This window comes from Micropterus salmoides, unplaced genomic scaffold (assembly GCF_014851395.1).
Source record: "Micropterus salmoides isolate LMB-PRFRI ecotype aquatic unplaced genomic scaffold, ASM1485139v1 Ms_hic_scaffold_4, whole genome shotgun sequence".
Taxonomy (NCBI): Eukaryota; Metazoa; Chordata; class Actinopteri; order Centrarchiformes; family Centrarchidae; genus Micropterus; species Micropterus salmoides.
This window is the reverse complement of record NW_024043372.1, coordinates 2,442,816-2,468,330: the sequence shown is the minus strand read 5'-3', so window position 1 is coordinate 2,468,330 and position 25,515 is coordinate 2,442,816. Positions and strand designations below refer to the sequence as shown.

Sequence of the window (25,515 nt, the reverse complement as noted above, 5' to 3'; positions counted from 1 at the left end):
CACATTCACTCACGATCTCGTTTACCTGAACGGGGCTTTAGTTTGTCACCTCTTCCGCTCATGTCACCGTTGTTATTATTTAAAAAAAGTTTGGAAAAACCTCTCTTCTTCTAAAAATCTCTAATCAATCTCTCTACTTCTTTACCATTACTTTTATATGAATACATACAAATAAAGATGAAACTTTTAGTCGATTAACGCCTGGTGCACACTAGAGAAGTTTCAAATCTTAGCAGATGTTATAAAAATGAGATACCACTGACATAATGAAGGATTTATAATATTTTAATCTTAAGAATGTGCACACCAGACCATTCAGTCCAGACACAGGTGGGGCAGATAAGCGGTTCGGATCCAGAAACAACCCCACGATTTGCGGATGCTGAATCGACCCAATGATCCTCTGGTGTGCAGCCGGCACGACACATCGGCAGACTAGTTTACATTTAAACCTTTGACTGTTTCTCTACCAACATTTTATTTACCAGATATTCGATACGCTTGTTGACACCACAACACAGCCACTGTGAAAACAGTGGACAGGCTACATCACACCGGACACGCCTAACTTAAACTTACTAACTTAAACCTCTATAAGCATAGACAGTCGCTTATTGTCTTTTATCAATATGTCACTTGTCCTACTAGGCATATGAACATTTTGGACCTTTGTTATGGTTCAGTGATACATATCTTTGCGCAGAGCTCCTCCGATCACTGTTGTTTATTTGGCTCCGAACTACGAACCCGTCCTGAAGCCAACAAAACATTTGGTGTTGGAGTCCAGTGTCAGTGTCTCCATGACTGCCACATATGCAGAGACTGGGATTTATTTATTTGGATGAACTTACTGAGAATGTCTCTGCTTGCGGTTGTCCCAATCTGTTCAAACCTCAGTTATTCAGAGCAACATTTGTTTTAACCAGGGGGATGATGACACTCTCTGCAGAGAGTTGCAGAAACAAGTTAAGAAGAAACTTGCTAAACTTAATTATTGGGGCAAAGTAAAAACCCTGCTGAGAAACCGCCCAGCATGGCAGGGCGTGAAGTCCATGATGGGCTAAGATCTAAGAAGTGTCCCATTTCCCTTGCTGCCAAGACCGGACTCTGAACATTTCTTATAGTCGCTTTAACACTCATGATTTTAGCAAGGAACTGTCTAAATGCAGAGTACAGACAAAGTTTTTAAACCTTAAAGGACTCAGTGATTGTACCGGTGCCCAGGATTAAACCACTGCAGGCCTGTGGCACTTACTTGCTGAAAACAGTCGAGAAGATTATAAAAGTTTTTGGGTGCAACACAGCAACCTACTTAATCACCTGAATGCTGCAAAGACTTTTGTACGATTGCATTTTCTTGACTTCTCCTCAGACTTTAAATGTATCCAGCTTCAACTTTTATCAGGTGGACCTACAGCGTCCACAGCATCGAGCCTGAAGATATGTTGACCGACCTTTTGGCTGGAAGTCAATGGCTTTTCACCTCCTGCCAGTGTGTCCTCTCACCACCTGTATTTGTTTTTGTATACAGTTCGTACAGACACGAGTCTTAACATCGACGTCTCAGAGAGGAAGAGGAGAAGAGCTTTGTTCAGTTGTGTCAGAATATCTGCTTTTAGACAAAACCATGATAAAATGAGAGATTTTTATTAGATTTCATATTTGCATAGAAACACAATTCATCACATTCAATTATTTATTCGACGTTATTTCCTTCTCTCTGCCAGAATCGCAGCACATTATGCACAAACTGGGGGGTTGGTTCACTGCCCAGCGTCTGTTGACCAGTTCTGCCTGTGAAGCATCGACTCGTTAACCCTTAAACTGCTGTACCGGCAGAACCTCCCTCGTTCACTCTGCATGATGGCAACATGTGAAGGTGCAGGGTGAGACAACTGTTACTGCCAGAATTTATCATCTTTTTCAAGCCCTTTCATGTGCAGCTGATGGCTACAGACATGAGTTCACTTACCGACTGTCTCTGTGAATCAAAAAGTGGATGTCAAATAATTTCCTCCAGCTGAACTCAGACAAAATAGAGATCCTGGTCATCGGGTCCCAGCAGATGGCAAATCAAATACTGCCACCTGCTGGTTCCCTAGTGAATCACATTAAAGCTGTTGCAAAAAATCTTGGTGTTTGGTTTGACAGTAATTTAAATTTCGAGCAGCACACCACAAAGCTTGTTCAATCATGTTTTTATCAACTTAGAAATATAGAAATAATTCGATCTATGTTAACTTTTAAGGACACCGAGACCATTTTACACGCCTTCATCTCATCACGCCTGGATTATTGCAACAGCCTTTTCACCTGTTTAACCCAAAAATCTATTGATCGACTCCAGACTGTCCAGAACTCAGCTGCCAGGCTTTTAACCAGAACAAAGAAATATGACCACATTACTCCTATTTTAGCTTCATTACACTGGCTCCCAGTATGTTTTAGAATTGACTTTAAAATTCTATTGATCACTTTTAAAGCTCTTCATGGCCTCTCGCCTTGTTATATTTCTGACCTTTTAGTCCCATACGCACCAGCACGTACCTTGAGATCCTCGGGCAGAGGTCTGTTGTCTGTTCCAGAGTCTCGACTGAAAACTAAAGGGGACAGAGCGTTTGCTGTCAGGGCCCCGAGGCTCTGGAACAGCCTGCCCGAGGAAATCAGGTCGGCTGAGTCAGTGAACTCTTTTAAGTCCCTTCTTAAAACATACTTTTATAGGAGAGCCTTTCCTGATCTTATTTGACTTTATTTTATTCTATTTTATTTCATTCTGCTCTATTATATTTTATATTTATTTTAAACGTGTTTTTTAGTGTTTTCTTGCTTTTATCATGTATTTATATTTGTGTTTTATTTAGTGCTGGACAACAATAAAAAATTTTATTCGCGATTAATCGCATTGTTAGGAGTAAAATTGAATAATGAATTCTAAAGAAGTGTATTGCGCAATTTTAATTTAAATGCACTGCTATATGGACAAAAGTGCAATAACGTGGTTTGCAAACACTTTAAACAAATAAAGTTTTCACTTTACACGGTAGCAATAAAATATTTCTTGTAAATCTCAACTTAAACATTAATGAAATCAAATATTAAACCAAAGCTATTTGCCACTGCCAGGGCGTCACCTTTTATCTAGGGTTTGTTCACTCGCACTGACTTCACTCGGTCAAAAACTTGAAATGACGTTACAAGTCGCGGTGGATATTTTACAAGCACAGACCGAGGTAACGTTAAAGCAACATTGAACACAGGCTGCAGATGTTGGTTTCTGCTGTTTGACTTGTTTGTTAGGCTGCAAGCGGCTCACCTGCTCGTCTGCCGAAGCCTCCCTCCGCTGCTTGTTTGGGCGGATCAACATCCCGTCCCTCCTGCGACCTCAGGGTTTGACTGTATGTGTATTCAGAGCCAGTGAGCCCGCTGGTTCTGAACATCCTCTCTGAAGGCACACTTGTGGCAGGGATACAGAGATACTTCCTGGTCGCATTTTCCAGGAGAGACATTTCAGCAGCATGCATTTTCCACCTAGCGAGGGGGTCGGTGGCGACGGCAGGAAGACATGTGTACATCTTCACCTCAGACGCGGAAGATTTCATTTCCCAAGGTTGCCTTGTTCTGTCTGGATGAAGTGAATCGCTGCGGCAGCACAGACAGACTTTTGTATTTGCTCTTAGTGCTGCTGCTGCTGCTTCCCTCTCCTGCCTTTCATTTTCTTCCCTTTGTGCTCGAGGCTGTTGACTGCATGCTGCAAGATTCATAGCCACATATTCACATATGCCTCAACTGTGTCAGCCAGGTTTTTACAGAAGCTTCCCTTAAATCGGGGGCTTACAAAGCAGGAGATGTGCAGTCTGTGTACTTCCCTTCCAAGTCTTCCCTCATTACTTGCTTCATCAACGTTGTCTTGCTCACTGATGTGCTTCGGTACTGCTGCGCGTGAGGACAGGGTGACCCGTTTCTCTGAGGCCAGGGCATCAGCGAGGTCACAGAGTTTCTGAAGGAGCTGGTAAACACACACTTTATTCTATTCCTCACCACCGCTACTCACATTGCTTCAACCAACCAATGTGAAGGGGGGGTTAGCGGTCAGCTGTTGGTTGTTAGCTGTCCTGTGAGTTTGTGTCGGTGCTGTTTGGGAAGGTTTGATGTTGTAACCGATAAGATGGCGGCAGTGTTCACTAGGATTGTAGTCAAGACCGCCCAAACCGAGACCAGGTCTTGAAATAAAATCCCGAGTCCTCGATGACAGAGACAAGACCGACGACCGTCAAAAAGTGGTCTTAAGACCGAGTACTACAACACTAGTGTTGACACCTCTGAGGCCTCGTCCCTGTTGTTTATCAGATAAAATACATTTCACTTTGCAAAGGCAGGCTAATTTCTTGACATTCAGACGTTCCTGCATTCATGTGTTTACGTTAGTTAACTCAGTTTTCCTCTCAGAACACAAAGTCCAAATGTCAGACGTCAGGTCTTTCTCCAGCGCCGGCCAATCCTGAACAGATATTTCTTCCTCAGCGAGGCCGTTATTGAAACTGGAAGTCTCTCTGTCCTTTTGAGCCAATAGATGACTTCTTAGGGACTTAACAGCCCACGTTGTTGTTCTCATATGTAAATTTGCACTGTACCACTCTCTCTCTTCATTTAAAAAAAAAAAGTTTCACTAAAGGTCACCAGATTCCCAAACTGTCATCTGTTAAATTCAGAGTAATTTTGTCTGTGTGATTAAATAATCGGGGTTTTGAGATGTATTTTTTTAATCATCTTCTTCTATTTCTCTCTGAGAGTTAAATGTCCAGATAGATTCCACTGTTACTCTCAGTTAGCTTAGCTTAGGATATGCAGTCTCTCCAGCAGCCAGCAGGGGGCGACTCCAGCGGCTGCAGAAAGAAGTGTGATTGTATAGAAGTCTCTGAGAAAATGTTTCTACTTCTCAGCTGATTTATTCCCTCAGTAAACACTTTCCTGATGAGTTTCTGGTCTCAGTCGCTAGTTTCAAGTCTTCTTCAACACAGCATGATGTTCATTTAGTAAATTATGGTCCCGTTTAGAGGAACAGAGACCAGGAAGCAGGGGAGGCTTTAGGGCGGGGCTACAAGGTGATTGACAGGTCTTCTACCATGGCTACCCGTCAATCAGGATGGAGGCGACTCGTATCCGCTGCTCTGTGTACATTCAACCAGCATTTTTCCAGTAAGGACGTTTTGTTTTAAGCCTGTCAAAATTAGCATCCCAGCTAATATCACAACATTTATCACGGTGTGACGTCACCCAGACGTCAAGCTGAACATCTGACTCTCAGAGAGGAAGAGCAGACGAGGATTCACTACATGTTGAACTGTTGCTTTGAATATCAGCCAGTGCACAAAAAGATCTGCTGAAACTGAAAATGACAATATATTGAGACACTGTAAAGGCTGAAGAAGTGCTGTACATGTTAGCAGACAAAGAGTACATATATGACGCCACGCAGTCCAGGATCTTTTAAAGTGCTGGAGAGGAAAGTGAGGGGAAGCCTCGGTCTGTGGGCTTCAAGTGGTAAAAGCACGCGTCTTTCTGTAATTGACCTCTCAGCTTGTGTCGGGCTCGCAGAGAACATCATGAACAGACATTAGTTTTGTGGTTTGCTCGCGCCGGCTTGTCCGCCCATGATCGAAATTCCATCAAGGACTCTTCTTTAGTCTCTCCTGCGCCTTATTGCTCCCATTAAGGGGTCCACACATAATGGTATTTATTGACCAGCGAGTGTAGAACACATCAGCATCGTGTTGATGGTATCGACGGGCTTCTCGGCCAGGTCACCTTAAAACCTTTTTTTATTGGCCCTGCTGACTCAACGAGGAACAATGCAAATACGTATTTATTTTCTGCATGACATGGATTTACACTCGCATACAGTGATATTTATACAGTATTTGTTTACTTTATTGTGACAAACAGAAGAGTTAGTGTTTAAGTTTTTGCTCTACAGGAGAGTGAGCTTCTCCTGACTGTGTGCCTCTGTGGAGATTTAATTTTTCAGCATGTGGAACAAAATATATTTATATATAATGTGTAAGACATCCTACATGTATACATAAATATCCTCAGGGAGCCATAAACTACTTTTACTCTTGCACAATAATAATAAATATTATTTTTAGCACCTTTCAGACAAAATATGCAGCTCAAAGTGCTTTACATTTAAAAAAAATAAAAGTTACATATATTTTTTAGAACATATGGCCTAATAGTCGGTGCACATTTGGATTTTTCTTTTCACACCTACGTAAATCAGTCTTAAATGTAGATTATCCTTAAATTCCTTCTTCAGCTCCTGACTGTTCACCTTTACTCGCTTCTATACTGAAAAACTTTATCATGGCAATCTTTAGGATGTGTTAAAGTACAAACTAATCTGCCGTATGATCATGACAAACAATAAACACAACCTGATTTTTTTTCACAGTTCTGGAAAGCACTGCGTTCTGTACGTGCTGATGTAGTTTGTCATATCAGACTTGAATGGGCTCGGAGAAAATGACTGCGTTTCCTTCGTCCCAGCTCTCTCTACCTGATCTTGCTTCACTCCCACTGAATGTTGCATCAGTCATTCTTCTTGTGCTGCCAGGAGCGACCCTTTCCTTCCTCTACGTGCTGCGCTGTGAACTGACAAAGTCTCTAAAAACACCCTCCCCATCTCGATCTCCTCAGAAGCCCTCGGTCACGTGCAACTCACAATGACGTCGCTCACAAACTCCTGAGTTTCACTCGACCTCAACCTGCGAGGATGTTTTATGCGTGTTGCTCTGCAGGGAGGAAGTAACTCACCAACATGATGACTTGGATCGGGCACGAGATGATGAAGTGGCTCACATTTCATTAGCATAGCTAGCCTGGCTATCCCACCATGCACCGGTGGGTCCATTCATCAATTCATTCATTACTTACATTCAGTCATTCATTCGTCTAAACGGCTCCCGGTGCATTGCCTCTTACGCTCCGGCTGCCTTCAGGTGTTTCACTCAGAGGAAGGACAGATGCCTTCAGATGACCTTTAAAATCAAGTGAGATTATTTATGTAAACTGATATTTACACATTTAAAAATAAGATTTAATTAATCTCAATTTAAAAGGCTCTAGGTAGCGATCATGAAATGATGGACGATGGCGAGCAAAGTTACGTTGTTTGCAAGTTAAATAGACACTGAAACAGTCTCAGAAAAATATAACACAGGTGTTAAAAGTTATTTAATCATTTTATTTTGAATTTCTCTCATTAGTATGCAGATTATATGTAAATCACGTTCTCCTCGCCCACCACCCCTCAGACCCCTCCTCTCCACGTCAAAACAGTGACAGGAAGTTCAAAACAAGAGTGACATGGTGACAAAAATCTTAACGTTATTATAAAAAAAAACCCCTCAGGCTGCAAAATAAAGTGTCAGTCAGAGTAAAAGTGATGACGGCGACGCTTCAGAGAGTAACGCCTGAATCTGCTGTGAGATTCGTCTGTAGCCTCAAACTTCAGTCTCTTTAGTTTTTATTTACAGAAACAGACTGAGGCTGCAGCGAATCATGACGTCTGTCCTGTGAAAAGCACATTATGAAGGGCACGGCTGATCTTAATGTTCAGAATGTACAAAATTATGTACAAAATTAATGCAGCTCTCTGAATTTGGTTCTTTGTTTCATGCTGTACCCACCGGGCCGCCCGCTGATTAATTGTACGGGAGAGCAGTCGTCCTCAAACAGCCTCCAGCTGTGTTGTTGAACTCATTTCATGCAGCTCACATGCGGCCTGCTTTACTAATAGGTTTTGGCCGCTCGTGGGTGTTGAAGTGTTTGCTTGTAATAAATCAGAGAGACGATGTTCCAGTTATCTGGAGCTCCAGTAATAAACCACCAAAACCAGCTGGATTCAGGAGTGGCAGCGTCTCCAGGCAACCTCCACACACCTGTGCACACTTTGGGTCGGACAAAATAAGGTGGGACATAAAAATAAACTCAAATCTCTGTTTTCCTGCGCCCTCTGTTTGTTGATTTATTACTACTAAAACTGAAGCAACAATTTAAGGTGAAACAAAACAGCAAACAAAATAATTAATCTCCTTTTAAGAATGTGCTGAATAACCCGACGAAAAAGATTCATTACCCCTGACTGCCTGGATACAGCAAACACTAGTAGGGACTGTGTGAAAGAAAATGGCAGCTGTGGCTTATTTTATTTATTGTTTATTGTTTATTATACTTCACAAATATACAGTTTCATTAAAAACAAAGGCTGCGATTTCGTAAAACAGCTGCTCACAGTAGATGTGATCAAATGTTGCTCAAACTGCTGACAAACCAATCTGATTAAACCCACATTTACTATTACGACATAAAAGTTAAAACAAACTGTAGCATGAGGCACAGAAACTGTGGAGCGTGAGAAAACACAACAAACAAGGTCAGGAAATAAAAGTAAACCGGACAATGGAAGCCAAATCACATCTAAAAAAACATTTAAACAAACAAATCATGAAATAGCCGTCGTTCTCTTTAGAGAGAAGTAAAGTTGGGCTTAAATTCGGCAAAGTCAAGAATATATGTTTACATAACGGATTATCTTTACAGACTGTAAGCTGAAAAGCAAAGAAATGTATTTCAAACTACCAGGTTAAAGAGGTCATATTCTGCTTTTCCCCTCTCCTTTATTGTGTTATATCTTTTTTTTGTGCATGTATTAGCTTTGCAAAGTGAAAAAGCACAAAGGGAGTTCCCATCTCCCACACAAAACTCTGCTCCTGAACTGAACACAGCTGGATTGTAGTCCAGCCTTTACTTCCGTAACCTACCAGTTTGTAACACGCGGCGTAACGCTCGCCTAGTTTCCACAAGTAAACCTAAATATGAAATTAAAATAATACAGAGAGCCTCCAGGCAGGTAGTGGACATAAAGCTTACTGTGATGTAGAGACGGAGCTCAGTCAAAACGTTACGAAAGATGCTCCAGTCTAGGTTGAGAAGCCGGTTCTGGTTGTTCTGCCGGTGTTTTGGGATCACGAGCTGGTTACCTTGCTTACCTTCCTACTCTGCTTCTGATTGGCCCAAGTACTGCACATGTGCAACTCCCAACAAAGATCTTACAGAAATGAGATGTTTCACTCTGTAGCTAAAACGGAGCGTTCAACACGCAGGGTGAAAAGAGCTGCGGCGGCGATGTGCAATTGTTTTTTTTTTTAAATTAAACCATTTAAAACTGTTCTTTTAAACTAAGATCTGAACGCCATTTGATGACTGTATGTTGGAAACATCAACAGACAGCAGGTTCTTCGGGACCTGTTGGACAGAGTTCTTGGCAAACGTGAAGTCCTGTTCAAACATCGCGGTGTTGCGAGAGGGTTTGCAAGTGATGCTCCGCCGCTGTGATGGAGGCTTGTGTGCTTCATCTGTAGCTCCTCCCTCTCCTTCCCACAGCGAACCCACCGTGTTGTAAACCTGGGACTCTCAGAAACCCGCTGCTTGTTATTCTTTACATCACTCGGGTGGTTAAAATGTGTTTCTGCGTTGAACCTAATGGCGATGTTTGCACTTGATTCCATCCATCGTGTCTCCCCCCTCTCTCATCTCTCTGTTCACATCGGGACTATTAACAGCTCTCCCCCTCCCCGCACAGCGTAGAAAATCAATGGTGCTAATTATTGTCCATTACCTCGGGCTGAAAGACATCAGAAGCAGCTCGCACCCATCCGCAGATTAGATTGAGACCGAGGCTAATTAGCTTAGCAGCTTTGGACCATGCGAGGCCTGGGCTCTGGGGATGTAGTTTTTTCCACCACACAAGTCCAGCCCGCTGTGATTTTTATTCCTCTGCTGATCCCTCTCAGCTGGGAGGAGCGTTTTTCATTACATAGTCATGTCCCGCCGCGTCCGGGAGGCCTCATCAACACTGAAATAAAATTAGTGTTGATGAAGTATTTAGAGCAGGTTGGACGTGATAAGCACATCAAGTCTTTCAGCTAACAATCACAACAAACATGTTACAGAGATATTACACTTCTGTTGTACTTTCCAGCAGTATACAGCGATAACTTGCAATGCTGTCATCAGTGCGACCTGGACACGCAGCAGAAAATGGGTTAAAAAAAAAGCAGAATTCTTTCAAGTCTTCCCTCGTTTAGTCTGAGTGGCGCCTCCTCGCTGCTGTAGTTAGCTGTAGTGACAGTGTTTGCTACTGAATTAAATGCTTTTGAACACCTGCAGATACCCGATGCTGCAATACCCTGTAAGCAGATGCTAGTGTTCAGGCCAAAAGCTGTGTAGTACACATGATTATCAGCGAGGACAGGCAGAGGTGAGAGGACTGCAAACACAAACTAACGCCGTCAGTGGTGTGGAACAGTAAACGGCCTCGATCAGCGGCCTCGGGCCCTCCGAGGAGCGTCCTGATGCATTCATGGTGAAATCAGGGCATCGCGTCCAACACGGGCCCTCGATGTTGGTATTTCCATTGGTATTTCCATTTCTAATGAACTACAGTTGGTGTGCAGATTAAATCTGGGAGAACTTAAGACAAAATGAGACAAGGGGGTAAAATGACTCACAGAGCCACGGTGAACTCGTGTTGGGAGAGCAGCTGGGACGGTTGTTTACGAGCTGTCGCAGTTTCAACAGCTCGTGCAGATAAGTTAGAGAGCCTCAGCATGTGGCAGCTTGCTTTAAAAGGCTGCAGCAGTTTTAAAGCAACATTATGGAAAATGTGTTTGTTTTTATGTGACGTGGTGCCCCGACTGTTTCAGAGTGTAGTTTAGTGCTGTCGTAAAAGGACAGCTGTACATGTGCTTTTGTAATTTGATTACATTACTTGATCCATAAATGTCAAGTCGTACGTCCCTCCTGCAGCCTCTTATTTCATGGAGCTCTCGCCAACGTCCAGCAGCCTCATGCTTGGTTTCTTTTTCTCTTCTTAACTCCCTCCGTCAGCCTCCTCTTTGGTCTCTTCTGCCATCAGCCAACGTTCTGTCCACAGAGGCTGCTGAGCCCGGTTATGTTGCCCGCTTGCCCGGCAATAATCTCAACCTGCAGTAGCATAATGTGGCTTGAGACTTGAGTGGCGAGCTAGCCAGCGACCGCACAAGAGCGCTTACTGTAACGTTACCGATGTCTTAAGGCTGTGGCCTCGCTACCATAAGACAGCTGCCTCAGAAGGCTTCACGCTCAAGTGAAGGCATCTCTGTTAACATTGGTTTCGAACAACCTTCTTGGGAATGTGTGACGTCAGCACGCCGTCTTGCGTCTCTTCTGACACAGCCAGAAGCGAGCTTTAGCATCAGTTAACTAGCTATTGAAAAGCCAAACGGCTAAAAGATGCCTCAGAAATCAGACTGAACAAACTTGGTTGGTTACAGTCGCGGGCTGATATGATAGTTCAGTGTTTAGTTCTCGCTAGCTTTTCAAAAATTGAAGCGAGAAAACTGCTAAAAACTTTTTTTTTTACTTTTGTGTACGAATTCAGCTTGTTTGTCCACTATCTTGACCAGTTTTTGAAAGCAACGGCCTGCTGCAGCTGCGCTGGTTTATGGGTAATAGGCAGCATCGATGCATCTTTCGCAACAGGAAGAGATCGTTCAAGCCGTTTGGAACGGCACTCGATGCCTCGCTGTCCTGTTAGACACCTTCTGAGAAAGCAGTTTGAACACAGCCTGAGTGTGTTATCTAGTAAGTTTGCTAACATCGACTCCAGATCTATGGCTAGCAGCTAAACCTCTTCCTGTGAGGAACAACAGAAGCTAATAAGTTATTACTGACTAGTCCAACAGAAAGAAGACCAGCTCGCCGTCTGTCCTGCAGCCTTTCAGCTCTGCTAACTCACGTCAACGAGTAAAAGTCATTCTGATATTTACTCTTGTCTCGGCCGTTCGCTCGTCACTCTCTCTTTTTTTTCTTCCTCTTCGCAGCCTCTGCCGTGGTGTCCTTTCTGACAATACTCAGCTTCTTCCAAAGAGCTCACATTGTTCATATAATACAATGTAATAGTAATTTTAAGATAAAAATCTACATAGTGTTTTTTCCCACATGTTGAAAATAACTACTTGATTACTGTAGGTTAATGATTTAAACATCATCTGGACGGGAGTGATTCTGTAACTGTGGTTTCCACTGTATTCACTATAAAGCCATTTCATTTGAGTGTCTGATTACTCCGAGTATTTAGATCTATCCACCACATAGAGCCCTCAGAAACCACGACATGTACACTACTTTCTGCTTACAATCCCACAATGCAATGCTCCACATTTTAAAGACACAACTCTTTAGCGGTCAGTCATGATGAGCAGTAAAGTGTCCGGGAGCTCAGCTCACTGTGGAGGAAACTGCTGGTGTCCGTTATAAAGGGAGGAGGGACTGATTTCAGACTCACGGGAGAATCGGGAAGCTTTGCACGTATTAGATGCAGCTTTTGTCGGCAGAGCAGAGGGCAATACCTCCCTTCACGGTCTGCAGTTAATCAGATGTTCACATGTGACCTCCTGGCTCTCCTCTCGCTCTGGTTACAGCGGGGGTAGCGCTGCTTCCTGTCGGACTCGGTCTGTGGAGCCTGGCATCTGACTGAATGTCCTCACGCAGAATAAAAACAGACATCTGAGTGAGACAAACGCTTGAGAAGATGATGTTGCTGATGAATGGAGGGCAGCAGAAGCCAGCAGTGATGCAACACGAGTGAAAGGCACGGTGATAAAGACTGTTCTTGTATCTAATCACAGCAAAAGTTTTGTTTTCAACAGATTTCTGTGCAAAGATGTTTCAAAAGCGAAATCCTTCACCAGCATCAGAGGCTTGTTTACTTCCACCTACCTACTCGGATCCTGTACTGAAGTAGAAGCACCAATACAACAGAGTAAAAATACCCCGTTACAAGCAAAAGTATTATTTTTCATATTCCTACCTTGGAAAAAGTACATGATCTTAAACTTAACTAAAGTATCAGAAGTATTTGTTCTTTGAGCCTCGAACAGCTACTGAAATGAAAATATCAAGATTCCTTTATTGTAGTTTCTTGTCACGATACTGGACTTTCTAACTCTGGAAAACGGATACTGAAAATTGACACAACCTTGATTAATTACTGAATCTAATACATAAGTTATCTAATCAACTTATCTTAGAAATTCAGTGAAGTTAATAGTACTGTGTGTTAAGCAGAAGAGCAGCAGTTTATTTACTTCTGAGCGTGTTTTTCTATCAGCTGAAACTCTGCTGTCTCAGATTCCTCAGGTCTGACAGATCTGGGTGGGACGAGCTTAGTTTTGAGAATTACAAATGTCTGTTGGGCCAACAACAGTTGCGTTTAGGCCCCACAGAGAGGGCCCACCCACCATAGTCTCTTACAATCCTGTGGGAAACACTGATAATAATATATTAATATTATTATAACATGCTGATTTCATATAGAAGTCACAAATGGAGAAAGGTTGAGAACATCTGGGTTAATCTTTAACTAATGTCAACTGTTACTAAAGCTGTCAGATAAATGTGGCGGCAAATGGAAATACTCACGTAGAGTACAAGCACCTCAAAACTACACTACAATACACTCAACGGGTGAGTTGAAGTAGACCCTGTGTGCGAGAGACGACTTGTGAAGACGGCGGCATCCGTCTTGTTCTGGCTTCGTGTCTGTCAGACCTCCGTCTTCGTCTCTCAGCCGATCCAACAGTGAAACTGACTCTGCGTTTCCCATCATCCTCTCTGTCTGTCAAACACACACCGAGGCTCTGCCAGGAAAAAGACACATCTCCTCTTCCCACTAAAATCACTCCAAATCCGCCCGCTCTCACTTTAATGGAGCAAACCCAGAAAAGCTCTTAAAGCTGGACGTGTTGTAAATAAGCTGCAGCGGGAAAGTGTTATTACTGTACATACGTTTCTCTGACAGTCGACACTCCGGCCCTCCATGAGGGATTCTTTCAGGTTTTCCCTCGTCTTGTGCACTCAGACTAATAACATTAAGTTCAACGCCCCATGTTGCGTCATCTCGCTCATTTTACTGGGTTGGGTATCGTTTCAGTTTTATCGATTCTGATTCTACTTATGGAATCTCGGTTCTGATTCTTCACCGTCAATCTTCATCCCCTCACTACTCGCTCGTCTTCCCTTTGATGGCTAAAGTGAAAGCTTAGCCATTAAACGGAAGAGCTGGGAGAGCGTGGTGAACACGTTGAACACGGTGAAGCGTTCCTTCAGATTCACGCCGTGTTGAAGGAAACTCTTCGTCACGTCGGAGCCGCTTCCTCCCTCGCACCAAACCTCCTTGTTGCAGCTGCTGCATTTTGCTGCGTCCTTCTCTTTTTTTTTTTAGTGAAGCTGAGCCAAACTTTGGAGCGTTTGCTGCGGTCCGCCACGGTCCAGGACCAGAACCAGACGGACTCTCTTCTTCAGGCTTTGTTGATGTAACACATGAGGTGACGTTCGGTCGGCGTTGCAGCTCCTGGCAGATAAGAGACACTTTGATGGGCTGTAAAATCCTCACTGCAGTTCAGTCAGGAGCTGAAATATGCAGGAAGTTAGAAGCCGAGAAGCAGAATCCACGGCTCCTGGAAATTTGGTTACCGTTCCAGCTTGAATCCGGTTCTTGATACCAAACCCGACTCATTTACCGCTTCACATGAGACACAAACACACAATATGTATTTCTCCTGAAAACAAGCAGAGTTGAGAGAACAGGAGTGTTCTGATCTGTCGCACTAAGCCGCAGTTTTGAGCGCTTTTCATCAGAAACATTCAGAGCAACTTATTCCGGGCAATGAAAAAATATATTTAATTCATTTTCCATCACAAGATGAAGTGCAGAAGACATTTCATTGTGTCCAACCTGCAGAACTATTGACATCAGCCTCAGCTGGATTAAGGACAGCTACTCGTTGAGATCGGAGGTCACACTCGGCGTGATAGATGATGCTTGCTGACATGAGGGGTTACCTCACGCATGATTGCTCCTTATTCAGAGGGACATTGTTCAAATTGTTCAAGGTTCCACGTATTCATGAAGATGTCAGCTTTAGCGCTCCGATCCTAATTAACCAGCACGGATTATAAAACACAGATGATCATGACGAAGGGTAGCATTCAGTTTAAAGCACCGCTGTGCCAAAGTGCAGCTTCACAGAGAGAGAGAGAGAGAGAGAGAGGTCGTTGAATCTAATTTCTTCCAGGTATTCATGTGAGCTTCAACCCAAACTTCGGTGTAGCTCCTCTGGTTGGAACGTCCAGTTTACTCCTGTTCACCATGATAAATGTGTCACCTGCTCCAGGTGAATCTCAGTTTATCTGGCGGATTCAAGACATTTGGATTGTTTATGTGGTCTCTAGATTTGATTTGCAAATATTAGAAATGCTCCTGCCATCGAGGACTCGTCGCACTTTGCACAGCGACCAACATGCATACATCCGTATCCGTCTCAAGTTCTCTTTGGCTCTGGATCTGTTAGCTGTTCCAGAAGAACGAGGCGTGAGACCAACTGAGTTTCTAACACATTTAATAACATTACGGTGCAGTGTAACTACATTTCAGTCACATCCCCCCCTCCTCTGTCTCATTGACATTACAGCCACGGCGCAGCAGAGGCAGGATCAATGCCACACGTCTCCACGCTTACAGGTTCCTGCATTCAGCAGCACACTTTGTTTTCTGACCTCGAGGCAAATCACTAGAACATTCACAGCTTTCACTTATCTGGAGAATTCATTGTATATCTGGAAAACTTTCGGGACAGGTGGACAGACATCAACCCTTTGTTTAAAAGCAGCAGCTCTCAATGTTGTAAGCACATAAATTTAGAGTTACGTCCCGTCTGCCCAGCAGTTTGTTAGAAATACATGTGTCTTCAGGGTTAAATGGTTCCTCTGTGCAGCAAAGATGTGTTTAACCTTTATCTCCGTTACCAACCCCCGCCTATAGATATCACACAACAAACCCAACCTCCTCACCTCCACTTGCAGCTGCTTCTTACTATAATTGATGGATTTGACATGAAAGCAAACATCAGTGCTTAAAACTGAGACTGCATGCTCGGGCTTTATCCGTTTCCCCCTTGGCACTCACAGATGGGATGCAAACATACAGTAACGTTTATTTTTAGAGGTGAACAAACACGACTAACGATATAACATTAATAAATCATGGTTACAATTACAGAGAGTTTCGGGAATTACACCATTTTACACAATTATATCGTCGTTATGGCTGTGGCTCAGGAGGTCGTCCCCTAATCAGAAGGTGAGCGGTTTGATCCCGGTCTCCTCCAGTCGTCTGCATATCCAAGTGTCCTTGAGGAACAAACTGAACCCTGAATTGATTGTGAGTGTGGTTGAATGAATAGTTCCTCTCTGATGAGCAGTTGGCCTCCAACATCAGTGGGTGAGTGTGACATATAGTGTAAAATCTCTTTGAGTGGTCGGAAGACTAGAAAAGTCTAGAAAGTACAGACCATTTAATCCCAGAGAAATGGTTCAAACCAAGTTTTCCGGGCTTTAAAAACATCCTTTATTACACAAAACGATGTTTATGAAGTTGCACTTTATCAGTCCAGCACAGTAACTGCATGTTTTACTTTATTGCATAAGTGATCCACATTTGTTTAGCGCTTATTCGCAAATGTTATGCATCTTTATATTGGAGCTGCAACGATTAGTCGATCGAAAGAAAATGAATCGAGAAAAATTTCAGTCTTTTTTTTTTTTTTTTTAAGCAAAAACGTGAAACATTGCTTGTTTAATGTTCTTAAATGTGAGGAACTGCTGCTGTTCTTTGTCATTTATGACATGAACAGTCTTTGGGTTTTGTTTTTTCATTATTTTTTCACATTTTATAGACAAAACGATTAGTCGATTAATCGTGAAAATAGTCGGCAGATTGGTCGATAATGTAAATAATCGTTAGTTGCAGCTTTACTTGACATCACGCTCAAGTGTCCGACCTCATTTCAATCAAATGCAGCCGAATCTGCCGAGAATCTGACAGTTCAGACTTAATCTAAATTAATCAGCACTTATGCAAGATGTAAAGGGAAAAAAAGTGTTGGGCTGGGCAATAAATCAAAGATGATAATTATCGCAATATAATTTTCCTCAATAACAATATCACAAAGGTTCAATATGTCATCAATAAATGTTTGATTTAACAAATTAGCACTTGTTTTTTCTATTACACCATCTATTTATTATGTTGAGAAAAGGAACTGCAAAAAAGATTTTACTTAATTTCACTCAAGCACATAATAAATAAATAAATAAATAAAAAATGTGATCCACTATTTGGCAAGTGTTTACCATGTTCTGACCATGACAGTTTAAAACTACAACTAACCATCTGATTTCTTCAAAAAGCAAAAATCAGCCTTTTAACTTGACAAATAATCATTTGACATTTATCGTGATAATTATTGATATCGAATGGTCTGAAATTTTTTATTGTGATACGATTACATTTTTGGCCATATTGCCCGTAGTTGAACCTGAACTAGTTTGAACGTCTTATAATAACAAAAAATTCAACACATAAGGAAGTGTTCATTCTGAAATAAACTTGCTCCAGCTGTTACCAGTCAGATGGCTGTGTCTTCTTTCTATATGATTATAAAAGCTATTCGAGGGGATCTCTGTGTTCTGAATAACAATTAGTTTCATTTGTTCATTTTTAAATTCATTAGTTTTTGCCGTTCTGTTTGCATTAGTTTCTGATTATATTGAATTAGTTTTAAAACTCTAAGTATAATTAGTGCTCCATGCATTCACTTTATATTAACCTTTGCACACATTCACTGACTTTAAGTTTGTGCTGTTTGCTGTGTGTGTGTGTGGAGCTGCAGAGCGAGTGCCGCCGCCACCAGTGTAATAACCCAGTTTCTCTGTTGCTGAGCTACAGCCGTGATCCTCGCTGCATTAGACACGCACACATGCACACAAGCAACAGTTGGACTGTTCATTCACAAGACGAGTGTTACCGCACTCCAGGTGTGCTGAGTGTGTGGTGAGTGAACTGTGAATGATGTTTTTCTCTCTGCAATCTGCAGGACTCCGAAAGGTTGGATGTTTTTCTGGGCGATATATATTATTGTTTGTGCTCTGTGTGTAAAATGTCTCCATGTGAAAATATAATTATTACAACGTGAAGAAAAAGGTAATTTTCGGTAAGGTAGCAGCGTAGCGTTGTGCAGTAAACTGTGTCAGAGTGAAGCTGCCCACTGACCTGAGATCTGTTTTTGGACGGTGACCAGGCGTTATCTCTGGTTAGGAGAGCTGAAGCCACGAGAGAAAAATTCGCCGATATGCTGCACATCGTTTGATTGATCAGTCAATCAAAGTATTATTCATTCAGATTTACTGGCATGAAGTGGCGGCTCCCAGAAGTCATAAAGTTCTTGATTGTTTATATTATATACCATAGTCCCTCCCCTTCCGCCCAATGAGACCTTTGTTAAACCCATATGTACAGTAGTCAACGGCGAGTGATAACATATTTTTTCTTATCCTGTTTGAATTGTGCCCTGAATTACACACTTTTGTTTGTCGGTCTAAAGAATAATATATGTCAAGAAAGTCGTTTGTCGTAAAACACTGAGGTAATAAGTGTAGTGTGAAACCGCTCAATGAACTACACATCTTGTCTCACACAATAAATGTCACAAACATGTTTCCGCTGTAATGCTAAGCTAACGTTCATTGCTTGCTTGCTACTAGCTAGGTAACTTAGCTATGTTCCCCGCACAGGTGTATCTCACCTGATATGTTTAATACCACAATTCCTGGTCCTTTCATCACATCATCTACACATGGAAGCTCTTTGACGTTAGCTTTGGTGACGTTAGCTTCAGTAATGTTAGCTTCAGTGACGTTAGCTGCAGTAATGTTACCTTCACTGAAATTAGCTTCGGTGACGTTAGCTTCAGTAATGTTAGCTTCGGTGACGTTGGCTTCAGTGACATTAGCTTCAGTGACGTTAGCTTCTGTAACGTTAGCTTCAGAAACATTAGCTTCAGTAATGTTAGCTTGTGTTACGTTAGCTGCAGTAACGTTACCTTTAGTGACATTAGCTTCTATAATGTCAGCTTCAGAAACATTAGCTTCAGTGACGTTAGCTTGAGTAACATTAGCTTCAGAAACATTAGCTTCAGTGACGTTAGCTTGAGTAACGTTAGCTTCAGAAAAGTTAGCTTCAGTAATGTTACCTTCACTGACATTAGCTTTGTTGACGTTAGCTTCAGTAATGTTACCTTTAGTGACATTAGCTTCGTTGACGTTAGCTTCTATAATGTTAGCTTCAGAAACATTAGCTTCAGTAATGTTACCTTTAGTGACATTAGCTTCAGAAACATTAGCTTCAGTGACGTTAGCTGCAGTAACGTTAGCTTCAGTAACGTTAGCTTCAGATAACTTAGCTTCAGTAATGTTACCTTCACTGACATTAGCTTTGTTGACGTTAGCTTCTGTAACGTTAGCTTCAGAAACATAGCTTCAGAAACATTAGTTTCATTAATGTTACCTTCACTGACATTAGCTTCGTTGACGTTAGCTTCTATAATGTTAGCTTCAGAAACATTAGCTTCATTGATGTTAGCTTGGGTAACGTTGGCTTCAGAAAAGTTAGCTTCAGTAATGTTACTTTCACTGACATTAGCTTTGTTGACGTTAGCTTCTATAATGTTAGCTTCAGAAACATTAGCTTCAGTAATGTTGCCATCGGTGACGTTAGCTTGTGTAACGTTAGCTTCAGTAATGTTACCTTCACTGACATTAGCTTTGTTGACGTTAGCTTCTATAATGTTTGCTTCAGAAACATTAGCTTCAGTGACGTTAGCTTGAGTAACGTTAGCTTCAGAAAAGTTAGCTTCAGTAATGTTACCTTCATTAGATTGGGTGACGTTAGCTTCAGTAATGTTACCTTTAGTGACATTAGCTTAAGTAATATTAGCTTCAGTAACGTTAGCTTCAGTAATGTTACCTTCACTGACATTAGCTTCGTTGACGTTAGCTTCAGTAACGTTAGCTTCAGAAACGTTAGCTTCAGAAACATTAGCTTCAGTAATGTTACCTTTAGTGACGTTAGCTGCAGTAACGTTAGCTTCAGTGACGTTAGCTGCAGTAACGTTAGCTTCAGTAACGTTAGCTTCAGATAACTTAGCTTCAGTAATGTTACCTTCACTGACATTAGCTTTGTTGACGTTAGCTTCTGTAACGTTAGCTTCAGAAACATAGCTTCAGAAACATTAGTTTCATTAATGTTACCTTCACTGACATTAGCTTCGTTGACGTTAGCTTCTATAATGTTAGCTTCAGAAACATTAGCTTCATTGACGTTAGCTTGGGTAACGTTAGCTTCAGTAATGTTACCTTCGTTAGCTTGAGTAACGTTAGCTTCAGTAATGTTACCTTCATTAGATTCGGTGACGTTAGCTTCAGTAATGTTACCTTCATTAGATTCGGTGACGTTAGCTTGAGTAACGTTACCTTTAGTGACATTAGCTTCTATAATGTCAGCTTCAGAAACATTAGCTTCAGTGACGTTAGCTTGAGTAACATTAGCTTCAGAAACATTAGCTTCAGTGACGTTAGCTTGAGTAACGTTAGCTTCAGAAAAGTTAGCTTCAGTAATGTTACCTTCATTAGATTGGGTGATGTTAGCTTCAGTAATGTTACCTTTAGTGACATTAGCTTAAGTAATATTAGCTTCAGTAATGTTACCTTCACTGACATTAGCTTCGTTGACGTTAGCTTCTATAATGTTAGCTTCAGAAACATTGGCTTCAGTGACGTTAGCTTGAGTAACGTTAGCTTCAGTAATGTTACCTTCGTTAGCTTGAGTAACGTTAGCTTCAGTAATGTTACCTTCACTGACATTAGCTTCGTTGACGTTAGCTTCTATAATGTTAGCTTCAGAAACATTAGCTTCAGTAATGTTATCTTCGGTGACGTTAGCTTCTGTAACGTTAGCTTCAGAAACATTAGCTTCCGTGACGTTAGCTTGAGTAACGTTAGCTTCAGTAATGTTACCTTCACTGACATTAGCTTCGTTGACGTTAGCTTCTATAATGTTAGCTTCAGAAACATTAGCTTCGGTGACGTTAGCTTGAGTAACGTTAGCTTCAGTAATGTTACCTTCACTGACATTAGCTTCGTTGACGTTAGCTTCTATAATGTTAGCTTCAGAAACATTAGCTTCAGTAATGTTAGCTTCGGTAATGTTAGCTTCGGGGACATCCGCTTCAGTAACGTCGTAGTAGTAGTAACGGGTGTCTTTGTAATTACGTATTTTCACAGACTTTCTTGACTTAAAGTATCTTTTAAACTGACAAATATCTCGTGTTTAATTATTTACACAATTCAAACGGGATCAAAACATTAGTTTTCTTAGGCTGTTGACTCCCATATATATTTTTCGAGCTCTGACTTCGTGACTGAAGCAAATATAATTTGGCATATTTCCCACTGGACATTTTGGTTGTTGATGTTTTATCTCTGCGTGACAACAGACCCTGGCCTGCGTCTGTGTTGATCAGTAACAGTAAATGGTTTGTCCACCAGAGGGCACTGACGGGATGATTTCAATCCATGTTGAGATTCTTTTCTGTTTTTAAAATAATCAGCACCCAGATATCTATATCAGCCTGGACATCCAGTTTGGGTTGAGCTGTAATTCAGACAGTCCACAGCTCTGAGGGATGACCTGTATTTTCAGAGTCTGTATAATGATGACAGCAGGTCTGCTCCTGCAGGAAACAACCGTGGAGAGACTTCAGTGTTCGCACACAGCGATGAAGGTTTGCATAACAGTGAGTGTGAGTGTGTGTTGTGTGTGTGTGTGTCGTCGTTGGTGCTGAAGCAGATTCACTATCTTCCCGGTGGTCTTCCGTTACCGTGGAAACGACAGCTTGAAGGTGGGAGACGGTCAGAACGGCGAAGAGGAAGTTCTGAGGAAAAATAAGATGGAGAAGCAGACAGACAGGCGGAGGGGAAGGAAGGAAGGAACAGACTGACGTGTGGAGGTTCAGAGGGCAGAAAATAAGACTTTACAGAGGAGGAAACTGAAGATGGAGGCTCTTAGAGCTGAAGCAGAGAGTAGAGGTTTGATGGATAGATCTGAGGGAAAGAAATATGACTCACGAGGGAGGGAGAGAGTGAGAGAGAGAGAGGTTCAGTAGAGGATTAGAAAGGATATAGATTTAAAAACCAAGTAAAGGAAATGGGATGAGAAGAAAGGGGGAGACAGGGGGAGGAGGGGGAGAGGCAGATGAGTTAAACTTACTGTACCGGTTCAAATATTAATGTCTCCATCGTGATTCAGAAACCAATATTATAACCATTATTTTCAGTTTGTTACATATAAAACATCAGAACAGTGAAAAATACCGTGCAAAAAATTACATGTATAGAATTTCCTGTAATGTTAAACACAAAGACAGCAGTGAAAAGGTGGGCTCATCGATGAATCAGGTAAGCGTTTAAAGCTGCACTACCTGACGATTCTGTCCACTTGTTTTCAGCAGAAACAAGTTGGGGTTAACGAGGTGTTTTTGTGTCACCTGATGAAGGTGAGTCCGTTGTTTTCTCTCTTGTTTGCTCCGTGTTTGGTCTCCACCAGCTCCCGAGGGAAATGCCTGGCTCTTTAAGTGCTCCACTCCAAATCTCTCGGCACCTCACGATTCGAATCAATCACGAGTCAGAGGGCTGCGATGCGATTATAAAACGATGATAGATGCATCCTATTTTTTTCTCTTTTCTAAATCCTAAAGAAACGTCTCCTCGTTAGCTTAAAGGGACTAGTTTGCATCCCTAATTGCCTCCTCCGTGGTCACCACCGTCCTTTCTTTAACAACCAGTTTTTCAGACTCGACTATCAGGATGTACAGGATGTGTACACAAGGTGTAACTTGTAACTGATGTTTTCAACCCTGGACAATGTAGGTCGGAGTGACATGCGGCTAATTAGCATTACTTTGTTACTAATTTAGCTAAAGTTAATTAGCAGCCAAAACACATGTTGTACAGGGAAAATGTTTGCTAGCGCTAATCTGCTTCACTGTCCAGCAGTTGTGGAAAGAGACAGACTTTTATCACCTGACAAACTGTGACCTGCACTGTACATTTACTGCCAGACTGACGACTTACTATTAATATGTTTCTCTGCTAATTTTCAGCGCCACGTTTTGCCGCGCCCTCTCTCTCTCTCTCATTCGCTCGCGCACACACAGGATACACCGTGTGCGAGTGAAAATCATGAGTTGCGCATTGATATTACAAATTTTAGTGTTGTGGTCATTCATTCAGCAGCGGCGGTGGGTGACTGCAGGGGGAACACTGTTATGTGCACGCCACGGTCTGTCCGGGCGCCACGTCAACATTATGTTATCAATTAACATTTGGTAAATGGATTTTTTTACATTTGTGATTCAGAGTTGTCCTCGTCCATCTAAGAATCGATTTCCCCGCCACCACCCCCTACTATGTTCACCAGCTGCTCTCTGACTGTGTCTGTCTGTGTACGGCCGCTTTTCACAGCTTCTTCTCTGAAAACGACGCTCTGAGAGTGAATCAGAACAGGAAAGCTGCAGCCGGACACAAAAACAAAGGGCCTGAAAGTCACTTTAAAGCTCCGTAAAGCCGAGAAGCTGCAGATTCAGCTGATCACTCACTACCAGAGACACCAACACAGCTCAGTCATGTTATTAAAATACACTTTATAACCACTTCTATCTTTCTGTATCTATCTTTATAATTGGATTTAAAACCCTTTGATGGTCTGATATCTGAAAACCCTGTCGCCTCTCTGTGCAGCATTGTCTTTAAGGCAAGCATGAATAAATGTAATAACCTTCCAGCCGCCTTCTTTACATTTTGTTAAAGGTTTTTCCAACTGAATGTCCTCGTGCACGAGCAGTCGTAAAATCCACAGCTTCTGTATGTGGCATACGTCATCAGTGGTGTCTGTGAGAGTTTGGCACAGCAACAGCAGTAAGTTGGCGCTGCGAGAGCTCTGCACAGATGGAGCCAGAAACCCAGCTAACATGCTAAAACAAATGAGCACTGGGGTCTGATCACATCCACTCTCATTAATACTACTTAAGGTAATTCATTTAGTAACCGATCTGACATTTATTTGATTCACTGCGCTGGTGTAGCAGCCTGCAGGTCGGGAATCACCGAGCTCTCGCAGGAAATGAGCGAGGCATTCATTTAATCCTGCTGCTATTACTCGTGCTCACCGACACCGGCAGCAGTGGGAGCTGCAGCAGGCTTTGATATTATTATAGTAGGCATTGTTTTGTCATTATAATTCCATTTGTGTGTTTTACATTCGCTGCTGAAATACATAATTTAAGTAGATTCTGTAGAGGTGATTATGGTCGTTTAAAAACGCTGTCGTTACGGATAAACAGCCACTTTGTGTTCCGATAATCGAATGAGGAAAATCCTTGAAATATGAATCCGTGCTTTGAACTGAGAAGCAGCTCACTCAGGCGTTTTTCACCACGACTATGAAAACAAAGTCAAAATGTGAACACTCAGCACTTCGGAGTGCTACAGAGGGATAAGATTTCTTTATTCTGGCGTTCATGAATAAATGATGCGATGATGTTTTAGTTTTAGAGCAGAAGGAACAGCAGCATCAGGAGGGGATTCCTTCTTGATGGAGCTCAGAAGAGTTTGTTCAGCTTCAGTCATATAAAACATCTCTGTTTTCTGCTCTGCAGCTCTCAGGTCGGACAGTTTAAGTCACTGCTCAGCTGTACTAAATCAAACCTGCAGCTCTACTGCGTTTGTTTACTGTGCTGCAGTTTTTCCGTAAACTCCCCAACATTTCATTTAAAGTACTGATCCAACCATCCGTAGATGGAGGTATTTGTAGCATTTGTGACTTATTTGTTGGGAACTGTTGGCTCCCTTTTTGCAAAGAGAGAGCTCCTTGAACGTCTGCTTTTAGATTGCATATTGCCAATGATTGAGAGGAAGCGCCTGGATCGGAGGTAGAAAAGCAGCCTTTACTGTGGTGGCACCAAAACGCCTGTAACGCTGTCATTTATGAGAGGATTTTCTAAGAAGGAAGGTTAATACCAAGGGCAACTGTTCCAGAAGTGAAGAAGCCTCTCTGACGAGACGCTTAACGTCTTCAAGTACCCTCAACCAGTCCAGCTGCCCTTCGTTGTAAAACCTTCCTCGGATAACTAAGACCTGGATGACATGAAGGGATTTTCAATTTTTAAACAACTGACAGGAGAACAATTTTACATGTTAAAAATAAAGTCATGAAATTGCGTTTAAATACTTAAATTTACATTAGGGCTGGGCAAGTGAACGTGTTATTATCGCTGCTCCCTGATAAAAGAAAAATGCTTCTGCTGATACCTGATCAGAAAAACAAAGGTACACAGATGTATATATGTTAACCTGTTGCTCAGTAGGAGCCTGTTATGATGTTCTGATCGCGTCTCTTTGAGGGCCCCGCCCCCCCACGAAGCCCACCGTCTTCTGATTGGACGTTGTCTTATGTGTTTA

The 25,515-nt window shown here is 42.1% G+C and overlaps 1 protein-coding gene across 1 annotated transcript in view; it reads left to right on the top strand.

Annotated features, from left to right (window-relative positions):
* The window catches only part of LOC119885460 (E3 ubiquitin-protein ligase RNF123), a 168,277-nt gene that overhangs the window by 77,874 nt on the left and 64,888 nt on the right, over positions 1-25,515 (top strand).